We start from the raw sequence: 14109 nt of genomic DNA, 5'->3' as shown, positions 1-14109 counted from the left end.
CCGAATCCCTGGATTTGGTTAGACTCTGAAACTTTTTGGAGTCCCAACGGCTTGAGTTCGAATAAAAATACATCCAAGTCTGTGACATGTCCAGGTCTGCAAAAGTTTGCACTCAAGTCCAGACTTGAGTCTGAGTACCCCTACTCTACACTCGATACACTGTCTGCCACTGTTGGTCATTTAAGTGCTTTCCATCAAGTTTGCGTTTATCTGGATGGTAAGTGGATTTCTTCTGTGTGAACTGCTTCTATACAACGTTCTTATTTGCTGGAGATTGTGTTTAGAGGTTTTCTGACCTTTCTTTTAATGTGACCCTGAAATGCAGGCACACAATCTAATGGACCAATCCTTCTTACTTCAGTGAACATGTAAGCCATCATCTCAACTCAGGATACTGAACTGTTTCTGAACAATTCCCACACGTGATGTGCTGAGCAGTGGCATTTAAATTTATAGTACAGTAAATTTATTGTTAATTCACCATAGAAAATATTTTCAAAATTTATCTAGTAAATACGACAGTGTTTTTGAACCATACTACTGTATAATAAAGGTACTACAGTATAATGACCCAAAATAAACAGGTAAAAGTACACAAGAAACCTAGAAACATGCAGTCTGGAGAAGGCAACACTTGGGTGTTGAAGGTTGCTATGGGGTCCAAAGATTTTATATTTATTTATTTTAAAAAAGCATACCTTTAATCTTGAGCCATCTGTCCTAGTGAAGTACTGCTACTTTTTTCATCATTTGCACTTAAAATGTTTCCTTAAAAAAAAAAAAACAATAGGATAAAAATAATGTACATATTGCTGATTTGAGGGATGGACAGTGTAAAGAAAAAGGCACTACATTTCCATTTAAAAGCTATGCATTTTTCTGCCTTCAGTGCAAAAGCTGACAAAATACTATTGAACTTTTTTTTTTTTTTAATTAAATATCACATCAAATATTATGTTTTAGCAAATAAAGTGAAACAACAAAAATTGAACTCTACTAACTGTAATTACTCTTAGTCTTAGCTAAATATGCATCTTTCCAACAACAGTCTTAAATCCTTTATTTTTTCTTTTCCCTTTTCAGTGCTCATGGCTTGTCATGTGTTCACCGTGTTCAAAATATTGGGAGAGGGTTTTTTTTTGAGCATTGTTTTTTCAGATAAACAACATAATATGGTGTTTTAATGCTTTCGTAGAGTCAAAAATGTACATAAAACACACCTAAGTATTATATTAAAGCAAATCCAATAAAATCACCCATTATGTAGTAAAACTATAGTATATTACAGCATTACTACAGTAATTTTTTTTGTTCAGTTTTTTTTTTACTACAGTAACTCACTACAGTTAATATTAGAGTATGCGGTAGTATAAGTTAACAAATTGTACTAAATACTATAATATAACAAAGTTACTACAAAGTACTACAAATGTACTACAAATTACTATAGTAAATACTTTACTATAGTATTTTTTCATGTGGATTAACAGGTGTTTATAAAGAAAACAATCGCCTTAACAACATTACCACTAAGGTTGTACTTTTCTAAAAGCTTTATGTTTATAAGACACGGACAGGTGAAAAGGCTACTGGCTTCTGCTAGTCTGCTGTTTATTCACTGGCAGGGACTATGCTGAAGATTATTCTGACCATTCAGGTGCATGCTATAAATGGATTCTGCATCCAAACATTGCAGTTGTTTCTTATAGATCCTTATAGATTTAAGCAACATGTATTTAAATATCAGTTTTACCACTCTATTCTAATCTATTTTCAATATTTATATTGTATTGTAATTTTCTACGCATGTTTGTGATTTTATAGAGCAGCCTGTGAACGGGACTTTTATTTTGGTTTTGTGGAGTGACGTCAGAGGGCTGCGCCGCGCTCCAGCATCTGTTGAGATTCGGGTGAAGAAAGGTTTGTGTTTTTAAGACTTTAAAGGGTTTAAATAGATATTAGCCATTCGAGCTATTTAGTTGTTTTTACAACAACTTTAAATGAATATGTTATTTAATGCAACATAAATACTTTATCTAACACTAATAAACGATATGGTGTGCATGTAAAGTGCGTCCACTTATGAAGAACAGAAAACGTGCTTTCTCATTTCGCTCCATACATCGTGAATCAGTTCATCATAAACACGAATTCAGTCACTGGGCGAGTAACGTTAGTGATGAGAGAAACGGGGCTTTTCGAAACTTCGAGTCATTTGAATCAAGTGATTCGCAAAATGATTCAGTGATTCGATTCGCTCGCATCATCGCTCGCTCACGACACCTACTGCTCAAAACTGTGTAAATGCAACGAGAACAACACAAACATGAGTAATTAAAACATTTGCTATTTATTAGTAAAAGTTGTCATTAAAGTTAAATATATTAAAAGTAATCTACAATCAATACTAAATGTAGATTATAAATGCCTAAAAAAGAAGGGTCTCTTTGATTTATTTTATTAATTTGTAGCACTACGATTTACCCTCAAACCATCCTAGGTGTATATGACTTTTTTTTCAGACAAAGACAATCAAATATGTATTAAAAATTGTGACTGTATCAAATTTGTGATAATAGTTAAGGCTCTTTATCATGGTAATATGGTATTATCACGATACTGAAATAAGATGCATAAAAAGTGTTGTCATAATGCAGTTTAACAGGTTTAACTCAAATTTTTTTTTTCTTATATCAGCAACAACAGAATATTTAAATACAATAAAACAAAGTAAACCGATGTTTCAAACAGATTAATGTGCAAATTAATTATAACAACAGGTAACACTTTACAATAAGATCTCATTTGTTAACCTTGGTTAATGCATAAACATTAATAATGAGCAATAGCTATATATTTGTTACAGAAGATTCTTTGTTAAAGAAAAAATACAACTGTTAGTTCATGTTAGCTCGAATTCATTAAGGGGCCATATGATGCATTTCAATTTTTGTGTTACAAGCTCTTGGTGCAGTAAAGAAGATCTGTGTAAACTTGCAAAGACTAAAGTCTCAACTCCTAAGAGATATCCTTTATAAAAGTTTAGACTCTGCCACGCCCCTCTTTAGGACTCCCTCTTTTCAAACATTCAACACACCCACATCTCTACGGTCACTATGTGGAAATATTTGCGCCCAAAATGTTCACGCAACCAGAGAGGAAGTCGTGGCTCTTGTCATTAACCGCAGTTAGTGTTGTGAAGCAGTCATGTCAGGGAGATGCTGTATGTATCTTGGTGAAAGCAAAATGCACTTTATTTGGTCTTCCGAAAGTAGATGCAATGTTACAACAATAAATCTTTAAGATTACTTACAACAGACACATCGAAAAGCAAATTCAATCATTTTATGGACGACTGTTTCGTGAATCTATGGAGAGGAGGGTATTCTGACAGGACTTTGCCACAACCAATCTGGTGGGCCCCTCCCATTAGTCCAGATCTGCTAAGTACAGGTGCTTCTTAATAAAACTACAATGTTGTGGAAAAGTTCATTTATTTCAGTAATTCAACTCAAATTGTGAAACTCGTGTATTGAATAAATTCAATGCACTACACAGACTGAAACCGTAGTTTAAGTGAATACACAAAATCATAAATGGCTGTTAAAAATACGGTTCAGAAACAGAAAGTAGAGCAGCTGATTTGTTGACGGCTCCATTCATGCTGTTCCATCAGTGCGATCTGCTGTCAGAGAGTGAATGTGCGCTTTCATTCAGTCAGCATCTCTTGTACTCGCTCGGCTCCTGGCACTTCTCATCTGTGTTGGTGCTTGTTTACATCAAGAGTGCGGTGCACATGTGTCTTTGACGCAGCATACAGCAGAGTTAATTCTTATTTAACCAGGTTAACAGGGAAATAATTCTTAAAACGTGTTCAGAAACTCTGAATAATGAAATAATTAATTAAATAATGAATAATTGTTCACGGGTATTTTGAAATACCCATGATAACAATATCGTGCATGTTTTATTATCGTGAAATATCGTATTAGGGAATACCGGGACATGTCTAGTCCTGGCTCTTCCAAGCTTTATAACGGCAGATTTCGAAGTCCAGTAAAACTAGTGGTAGGCAGAGCGAGGCTTCATGAAACACTGAAACAGTCGAAGCAAATGTGCCAAGGCTTTGAAAAAATTAGACACCCGTCTGTACGGTGACACCTAGTGTTCATTTTCAAGTATTGTTCGAATAAAAGCCTTCTAAAGTGAATCGATGCGTTTTTGTAAGAAAAAAGTGAATCGATGCGTTTTTGTAAGAAAAACTATCCATATTCAAAATGTAATATCACTTTAATGTAGCTTCTTTTGGACTTGATGCATGTAACACCCGCTGAGTGGCATTCAACAGCTTGAAAGATCAAAGACAGTTTTTCATATAACTCCCACTGGATTCGGATGAAAGAAAGTCATATACACTTAGGATGACTTGAGGGCGAGTTATTTATGGGCTAATTTTCATTTTTGGGATAACTAACACTTTAAGTTTTAAAACTTTTTATCTGACATTAACTCTTTCCCACAGTGTTTTTGAAAAAAGTTTGCCAGCTTACCGCAAGCATTTTTTAAAATAATTTTTCACCAAAATAGGGCCTCAAGAATTTTTGTTGTATGAAAATCTGAACATGTAATGAAGTCAAAGATAAATGAAGCCTCTACTTTAAAACAAAAAAAAAAAAAAAAATCACCCGGTGAGAAAAAACACACACAGATTTCATCAGGTATAAGATGCATTTTACTACTTACTTAATTACTTTCAGAAATGCATGTAATACTGATTATATTAATAAGACAAAAAGATGTAGGGAAATTTATACACAATATAATTCTGTAAACATGTAATTAAAATGCATTTAAAACTGAACAAAAAATAAATAATATATATATTTGCGACTGAAAACTACTGCTGCTGTTGACTATGAAAAATATTTAGGACACCAGTGCACTGACCCGCATCAGCATATTTGTTTTGTTGGGGGTCAGAGGGTGTGTAGCTTTTCTCAAAGAGGTGTCTTTCGTTATTTTTACAATTAGGGCTGTCAAATGATTAATCAAGATTAATCACAATCCAAAATAAAAGTTTTGTTTACATAATATGATTTTTTGTATCTGTGGATATTTATTATGAATATATAAATACACACACATGCATGGTATAAATTTAAGAAGACTATGTTTATGGTTTAATATAGTAATATATTATATCTAATAGAAAATATAAGAATATAATATATAAATGTATATACATTAAATATGTGTTCTAAATATATAATGGAATGTGTGTGTATTTATAGATACATAAGTAAATATACCCTGTACCAACTACATATATTAGGTAAAACAACACTTTTATTTTGGATTGGATTAACAATTTATTTGCCCCGCAATAATTTCATAGCATTATTATTATTATTATGATTATTATGGTACTTTTATTATTAAATTTATAGGTCTACTGCAATTTATTTGCCCCGCAATAATTTCATAGCACAACTGGAACGCCAGATAATAAAAATGATTAAATTAGATTACTCGACATTAAAAATAATTAAAAACAAGTTAGATATATTACACAATGAAAAGGCCTATAGATAAAAAATCCATCTAAAGGAGCCTATGTCCTGAACACTGTAATAATCAGTCAATCAAGAATAAGACCTTTAATTAGCCTACAGACAAAGAAATTTTAAAGAACAACAAAAGAGTTTTTTGCGATTCGAAGAATCTTTTTTTTCTTACACCTGGCATCCCCCACTTCAGGGTCACGCTTGAATATAGCCATTTTTTGACTATCGGGCAGAACGGTTCTAAGGACTGTCAGGTACGGTTACAGTTTGTATTTCCACATGAGCCTGGTATGGTGCGGCAAGATTAAAACCGTTTTTGGCCTGGAATTCTCGGCACGGTTAGACAACCATGCTTAGCTATGCTGATAGAGTGCGTGTGCGTGACGTCACCACTCTGTTGCCTGACTACCAGTTTTCCTCCATAGCTGGCTAAGCGGAAACACGCTATTTGATAAAACAGCCAAAAAAAAAATTTTTCTGAGATAGTTTGGTCTGTGGAGGAAACATTTGCACTTATTGATATTATACATATCATCGCCTTCTGTTTTTATTTTATGTTTTCACGTCAAGTTGTGTCTTTTTTCCTGTTATTGAATAAGCAAAAAAAAATTTATAGTTAACCAATGAGGCCAACCCCCCCCCCCCCCAATGCATTCTGTACATACACATTTTTAAATTTTAAAAAAAACAAACATTAGGCCTATTTGATTTTCACCATGCAAAGTTTTTTTTTTTTTTTTACTTTTCAAAAGTTTCTTGAAAAAACCACTGTATGTGTGTGTGTGTGTGAGACAAGGCCGATGCATTAAAAACCATTCAGTTTAATCACCATTCTACACACGCTGCTTTAACTAATGTGCATGCACACACAAACAACTCGCACAAAACCCCCCCCCCCCCCCCGCACACACACACAACTCGCAACAACAGAGATCTGAGGGATGGCGCTGTGCAAAAAGAAACATTCAGAAGCTCATAAACTTGTCAGCGCTTCCATGCGACTTTTATTAATCGATACTGAATCACTACATTATATTTCTCAGCAACGCTGTTAAGTAACTAAACTCAGCTTCATTATTTGTAGAGAGAGACACAGACAGAGACAATTTACACCTCTCTCTCTCTCATTCTCTCTCTCTCTCTCTAAAAGTGGCCCTTTTAGAGAAATAGAGTAGTTTGCATCACTGGATATAGCTGTTGGTCATTTAACATTGCTATCATAAAACATATCGTTAAAGACATATATTAAATGATTTGCAGTTTCATCACAGCTCACTGTCTTTAAAGTCTGCATGAAATCAAAATTGACTTTATTTACTTTACTAGCGCACATTGCTAGTCTTGATGTAAACAATCTGTGCAAGCTAATCCGCTGAAAAAAATAGTTTGTCTTCGTAATCTTTCATCAAAATCTGAACATTTACTTCCGCTCTGGAATGGCATTCCTTTTCTGATGACATCAGTTTGACGGCTTGGGCAGAATATCCTTAAACACACCCCTCCAATCGTTGGATTGCTATGAGTGAGAGACAGAGACCAGGAGCACAACATAAAACCATGCCCTCTTTTCAATATTCCGTTTCAGATGGAAATACGTCACTACACTGAAATAAAGTCGGCAGCAACTTCCGGTTCACGCAGACTTTAACGTTAAACTGATGCTTCGCGCTCTGCTTCTGTGAACAGTAAACCCCGCCTACTTTGATTTGATTGGCCATCTCCGTCATTTTGACATTGACGAGCGCTGTTAGACCACTGAGGCTTTGATCTGAAGCACCTAGTTATGTGCAGTGGTCGCACGCATTCGTGGACTAGCGCAAGTTAATTCTCACACTTTAACAGTATTTATAGCTCCTAACAGGCTGTGTGACTATGAGAAGTTATTACCTCTAAATGTACGTCAGTATGCAGTTTTCCTTATTGCTTATTACTGTTGGCACGCGTGCCGTAGGTTGCAGACCCCTGCATCATAGTATATATTTTATATTTATCATCTCATTTAAGTATATATTTTCATCTTATTTGTTTGATTGTTTTGATTTTGTAAACTTTCGGGACTTGCATGGAAATCTGATGATTTTTTGGATGATATTTATGCAAAAATATAGACAATTCTATAGATTTCACAAACTTTCAAGCAGCACTGTATATCAGCCATAAGAATTTTTTTTTTTTTTAGAAAATAAATTAAGACAATACCCAATATCTCTTGTCTCCTCTGAGAGAATATGTGCCATTAATGCAGCGTCAGATGCAGACAGCTCGGTCAGTTTTTACTTTCACTTTCTGTAGCTTAATGAATTGACTGGAGTTTAGAACTTCTTCGATCATAGGCATAATGCTCATGCAGTTCGCCTTCATGGTTTAAAACTGAAATATATTTATTATTTTGTCTTTATCACTAATTGCCAAATGATGGACAATGGTTCACATTTCCCGTGATAACACTATTTTATCAAAAGATCTCCCTCTTTTCGTTTTCTTTCTTGCTTAAATAAATAAAAAATTATTAAATTTCTAAAAAAGCGCCCCCCCCCCCCCGTGCAAAAAAAGAGAAAAAGCCCTAAGTTTAGGGCAGTCAGTTAATAGCACTGCCTCAACTGTGCAAAACCCTCCCGAGGGGCGGCCAAAATTTCTGACATCCGATTGCCTGTCGGGAGAGACTTCTCGTTTCCCCCTGTACACTGCACGACAAACAATGCACAAGAAAGCTGAAATTCAGCCCGACTCAAAAAAGAGTTGCACGAGCCGAAATTTCCGCTCAAACTCAGATGAAAATCGCACAATGTATGACCGGCTTAAGTGGTTGTTTTGTCTGGTTTAATTGTGTTTATTGCTATATCCTACTTTGTGTGATGTATCCAAAAGGCAAAGTTAATACACTTACCCCCCAGTTTCACACAGACAAGGCTTAAGCCTAGTCCCTGAATAAAATGTTAGTCTGAGCTGTTTCAACTGAAAGAAACTTGCACTGATTGATCTTGAAATATGTCAGTGCCCTTGTTTTTGTCTCAAGGTGCACACCAGTAATGTATTTTTTTTTGTCTATTGAACTATGTCCTAGTCCTGGCTTAAGCTGTTAAACTGTGAAACCAGGCCTTAAAAGTGTAGTTATGAACAACAAGGATAAAAGATTTGTAGCTGTATTTTCATTATTTAAAATTCATCCTCAAGTATCTAACCATAATGTAGGATCCATTAAAACTAGACTAAAAACCTATCTTTAGCGAAGCAGTGTGGAGAGCTGCTTTTGAAATGTTGAACCTTTATGCATATAGTCGGGATTTAATAATGTTATAGTATTATTGATATTAAACTATGTCATTTATATTATTATTTTTTTTAAATATTTATTCACAAGTAAAAACATAAGGTTTCTATTTTATTGAGCAAATGGTGATCAACCATCCCTTTGCGCCACCTGTGGTGGTGTTTTTCGCAAACGGTTTCACATGAGACGATTTGTATTTGCACAAGCAGGGCGGTAATGATTTACTTTTCTGACTACCCACTGTACATCTAGGATGGCTTGAGGGTGAGTAAATCATGGGGTAGTTTTCATTTTTGGGTTAACTATACTTTAAACTAGGGAGCTGATTGAGACGCACCCAGAGATTTAGTTTAGATTTATTTTTCTTTCTGTTAATTATTCTCATCTTAAACAGGACAAAGTGTCAAAACACAGAAAAACTCCTGCTGAACCTGCTGAGATACGTGACACCATAAAGATGGCATTTATTAAAGAGGAGAGTGAAGACATAAGGATTGAAAAAGCATTCAGAGTTAAACATGAAGATACTGAGGAACAAACAGAGATGCCACTTATTAAAGAGGAGACTGAAGACATGAAGAACGAAGAAGCTTTCAGAGTCAAACATGAAGATACTGAGACACAAACAGAGATGGTGTTTATTAAAGAGGAGAGTGAAGACATGAAGAACGAAGAAGCTTTCAGAGTCAAACATGAAGATACTGAGGAACAAATAGAGATGGTGTTCATTAAAGAGGAGAGTCAAAACACGAGGACTGAAGAAACATTCAGAATCAAACATGAAGATACTAAGGAACAAACAGAGATGGTGCTTATTAAAAAGGAGAGTGAAGACATGAGTAATGAAGACGCTTTCAGAGTCAAACATGAAGATACTGAGACACAAACAAAGATGGTGTTAATTGAAGAGGAGATTGAAGACACAATGAATGAAGAAACAGTCAGAGTCAAACATGAAGATACTGAGGAACAAACAGGTTGGTTTTCTTCTCAAAGCTGAACTCACTCATTTTATCCTTAAAAAATGTCCAGCTTGTCCAGCTCTACAGGAATGAATTCTGTTTTTGAAGAATAATATATGAGTGTCTTAATTAGAGGTCGACCTATTTATCGGTTTTGCCGATTAATCGGCACCGATAGTTGATTGCTGGAACAATCGGTTATCGGCAAAAATCCATGCAGATAGTTTTCCGCGTTTCGTCCTTTGCTGGAGCGACTGATAGTTTCCGGGTTGGGTCCGTTGCTGGAGCAGCTGAGAAGGCTCTGTTTTCATTATACAGTGCAAGAGCGGCCTCTAGTCATTGAAATCACTGACAGCACGTGCTGTTTGTTTAGACACGTGACGCTGCACGCTGCACAGAGCGAGAAAGATTCAGACAGAAAATCCTGCTGCACCTCAGAGTGCCATTCACATAGTTTTCCATTAAATCACATTAATGAATAGTATGTATACATAATGAATTGTATATTGAGATTTTCCATCGAAACGTTTGTCTTTCTGTGGCTCTAATAAAGTCTGTATGCTTCATTTATAGAGCTATAATATAGATCGCTTTTTCCATTTGCTCCGTTTTTTAAACACTGAACTTCAAATTATCTTCGCCTCATTGCTCATTCTTTTAGTCAACTTGTGTCCGTTTGGTGAATAAATAAACAGTTTACTGCTTTTTGTAAATAAAGCACTATTTTAGTTTTTTTTTTTTTTTTTTTTTTTTTTAGTATCCATTTTAAAAAGTATCGGTTAATTAATCAGTATCGGCCAGTGTGGTCCAACCTAGCTATCGGTATCGGCAAAATCCAATATCGGTCGACCTCTAGTCCTAATTCAATTTTATTTTTCATGGAGTGAGTCACATCCTGTGAACAGACATCGTCCCCTTGGAATTATAAGGTCCTATCTGCATCCGAGTAGTCTTTGAGATATTGAGCTTCAAAGTTTTTGTGTTCCATTCGACTTTGTAGATAGAACCTTATTGTTTTAAAAATAAAAAGGCCCATAATGTACACAAAATTAAAAAAAATCTTTCACATAATGTAAATACGTTGAAAGAATAAGAATATGTGAATAACTCAATTTTGACAAAAATGTAAGATAGAACCTTATAATTCCAAGGGGACGACATGTCACATGACATGAGATCACATGACCAGAAAAATACTAAAACGCTGCTTTCAAGTGCAGCTGAGAAGATTTTACTTTGAAGTTGGCCGTTTGTTACTATGAAATGGCACGTTAAATTAGGAAAAGTAATACAGAAGTAGTCTAAATAAAATAATTAATTTGTATAATATTAAACCCAATATCTTCTACATAATTATAGAAATCATGTCTAAGTTATACTCTGCAACAGTGGGAAAATTCAGATCATGTGACTATTAAGATAACGTATTGTTTTTCGTATTGGGAGGAGAAACATAGTCACACCCCCAGCTAAAACAATGTCTAATTGGTCAGGACACCAGTAGGGATGTGTCTAACAGCTGAGTTTAAAAACTCATGATAAAAACAAACTTTGCTTTTTGCCCACTTTTTGCGTTCTTTCGGTGTGCTTGTGATGTATGTATTAAAAGAGAAGTATTGTGTGTTTTGTGCTTACAAGTTAATGTCTTAAACTGCTCATCTTGTTACAGTTCTAATAAATAGTGTTTTCACTATACTTTGTATATTATTATCCATGGCAGAGCTGATAGTTATGGCCGTTCAATTAATCACTGACCAATTAATTTGATCAGCCATAAGACATTGGTTTACACACAGGTTAACATGTATTTATTTTTTTCCACTGTAGCCACAATGCCACCAAAAGAGGAGAGACAAGAACTGAATGAAATGGAAGAGAAGGATAAGAATGAGGAACTTTGTGATTTCATAACTGTAAAAAAATCTGTAAAGACTGAAAAAAATTCCTCACGAAAAAGAGCCCAGAAGACCAAATCTAACACCTGCCATCAGTGTGGAAAGAGTTTCAGAGAGAAAAAAAACCTTAATGACCACATGAGGGTTCACACTGGAGAAAAGCCTTTCACCTGCCCTCAGTGTGGAAAGAGTTTCAGTCTCACAGGAAACCTTAAAATCCACATGAGAATTCACACTGGAGAGAAGCCTTTCACCTGCCCCCAGTGTGGAAGGAGTTTCAGCCACACAGGAAACCTTACAAGCCACATGAGAATTCACACTGGAGAGAAACCTTACACATGCCAACAGTGTGGAAAGGGTTTCAGTGGGAAAAAAATCCTTAACGACCACGTGAGAATTCACACTGGAGAGAAACCTTACACATGCCAACAGTGTGGAAAGGGTTTCAACGGGAAAAAAATCCTGAAAGACCACATGAGAACTCACACTGGAGAGCAACCCTACATATGCCAACAGTGTGGAAAGTGTTCAGTCAAAAAGCAAACCTTAACACATGAGAATTCACTCTGGAGAGAAGCCTTACACCTGCAAGCAGTGTGGAAAAAGTTTCACTAAAAAGTGGAACATCATAAAACACATGAGAATTCACACTGGAGAGAAGCCTTATACATGCTCTCAGTGTGGAAAGTGTTTCAGACATAAACCATCCTTTGATTCCCACATGAGAATTCATACTGGAGAAAACCCTCACTCTTGCAAATTGTGTGGGAAGAGCTTTACACGAAAAGGATCTCTTAAGAATCACATGGTCATTCACACTGGAGAGAAGCCTTTCACTTGTGATCAGTGTGGAAAGAGTTTTGGACGAAAAGTAACCCTTAATCAACATGTGAAAATTCACTTTAAGAGAAGTGTTTTAGATGTTGTCAGTATGGAATGAGTTTCTTAGACAGGAAAAACCTTAAGAATCATAAAATATCTGGAGAGAGGTGAGCCATTGCTACCTATGTTTTCCCAAATTACCCAATAATAATCTGAAAAGCTGTCATGTAAACACCCCAATCAGTCTGATTAAGCTCGATTCAAATGAAATGTCGATCTGATAAAAGAGGACCTGAAATAATTCAATCAGTACAAAGCAAAATGTCTCAGGTTATGCATGTAACTATGGTTCCCCGAGAGGGAACGAGACGCTGTGTCCTCTAGCGCAGTGCTTCCCAAACCTGTCCTGGAGGCCCCCCTGCCCTGCACTTTTTGTATGTCTCCCTTATCTAACACACCTGATTCCACTCATCAGCCCGTTTGACTGCATGAACTAAATTGGATGTGTCTGATTAGAGAGACATACAAAATGTGCAGGGCAGGGGGTCCTCCAGGACAGGTTTGGGAACCACTGCTCTAGCGGACACTATGGGGAATGCTGCCAGCTTGACTTGTCTGAAGCACATGTGCAAAAACTCCATTTGTATTGGTCCACGTGGCCCATGACGTATAAAGGGGCACCTGCTAAATACGTCTGAAGGAGACGTAAACAGGCAGGCCGAAGACATGGCAAGGGGACGCAGTATCTCATTCCCTCTCGTGGAACCATGGTTACATGCCGAGGGCTTGGAACCAGAGGGGCGTAAGTGGCATTTGACAAACTTTACAGGAGAGCCAAAACAAACTTTTGACCACACTTCAATCAGCTGTATTTACTAACCTTCAACCACAACATTGCAACCACATACATACTTATACGAGTAAGTTCTTAAGTGAACATATTATGGCATATTAACACAATGAACATATTATAAAACCTTGCAAAATCTTGAAAATATGGCAAGAACATCAAATACGCCTTTTTGGCACCAAACATTTCCAATTCTTTTAAAGAAAAATAGGGCGTATCTGCTGACCAATGCAGAAATGATTGGTAAAAACATTCTAACTTCATAACTTTTAATTTTATTTAAAACACTGTATACATAGTCATTTAATTTCATCATTTCAAACTGTTTAACATTTCATTTCTAACCGTTTAATTTCAGTTCTCATTTATGAGTTCACATTCATGTCAAACAGTTTAACATTTAATTTCAAACAGTTTAATTTCTCTTGTTTATTACATATTTCACTTTTTAGTTCACTTTAGTTGAACTAAAAAGTTCACTCACTGCCCACTGTCAGAGTGTTATAGAACTCTGCATAACAGTGGGGAATACTCCCATTGGTGCACAGGGTGAGTAGGTCTTTTTTCTTTAAGGCACTGATCCCTGGAGGACTTTCATACAATGAGCTGGGGTGTGTGGTTCTGGTGCCTCTGGTGCCTCTTGTTGCCTGTTGTGCCACCGTCAGTTTTCGGAAGTTTGGGGCGGTGAAATCATACTTGAAGAAGATTGTGTTTGCTTCATCTTTCGTGTAGCGGAACCATTTAA

The 14109-nt window shown here is 36.0% G+C and overlaps 1 pseudogene; it reads left to right on the top strand.

Annotated features, from left to right (window-relative positions):
* The first annotated feature begins 1824 nt into the window (after positions 1-1824).
* On the top strand, positions 1825-12894 carry LOC122135301 (annotated as a pseudogene).
* Positions 12895-14109: the final 1215 nt, after the last annotated feature.

Source organism: Cyprinus carpio, chromosome A24 (genome assembly GCF_018340385.1).
Source record: "Cyprinus carpio isolate SPL01 chromosome A24, ASM1834038v1, whole genome shotgun sequence".
NCBI lineage: Eukaryota > Metazoa > Chordata > Actinopteri > Cypriniformes > Cyprinidae > Cyprinus > Cyprinus carpio.
The sequence above is the reverse complement of the archived record's forward strand: the minus strand, read 5'-3'. Positions and strand labels throughout refer to the sequence as shown.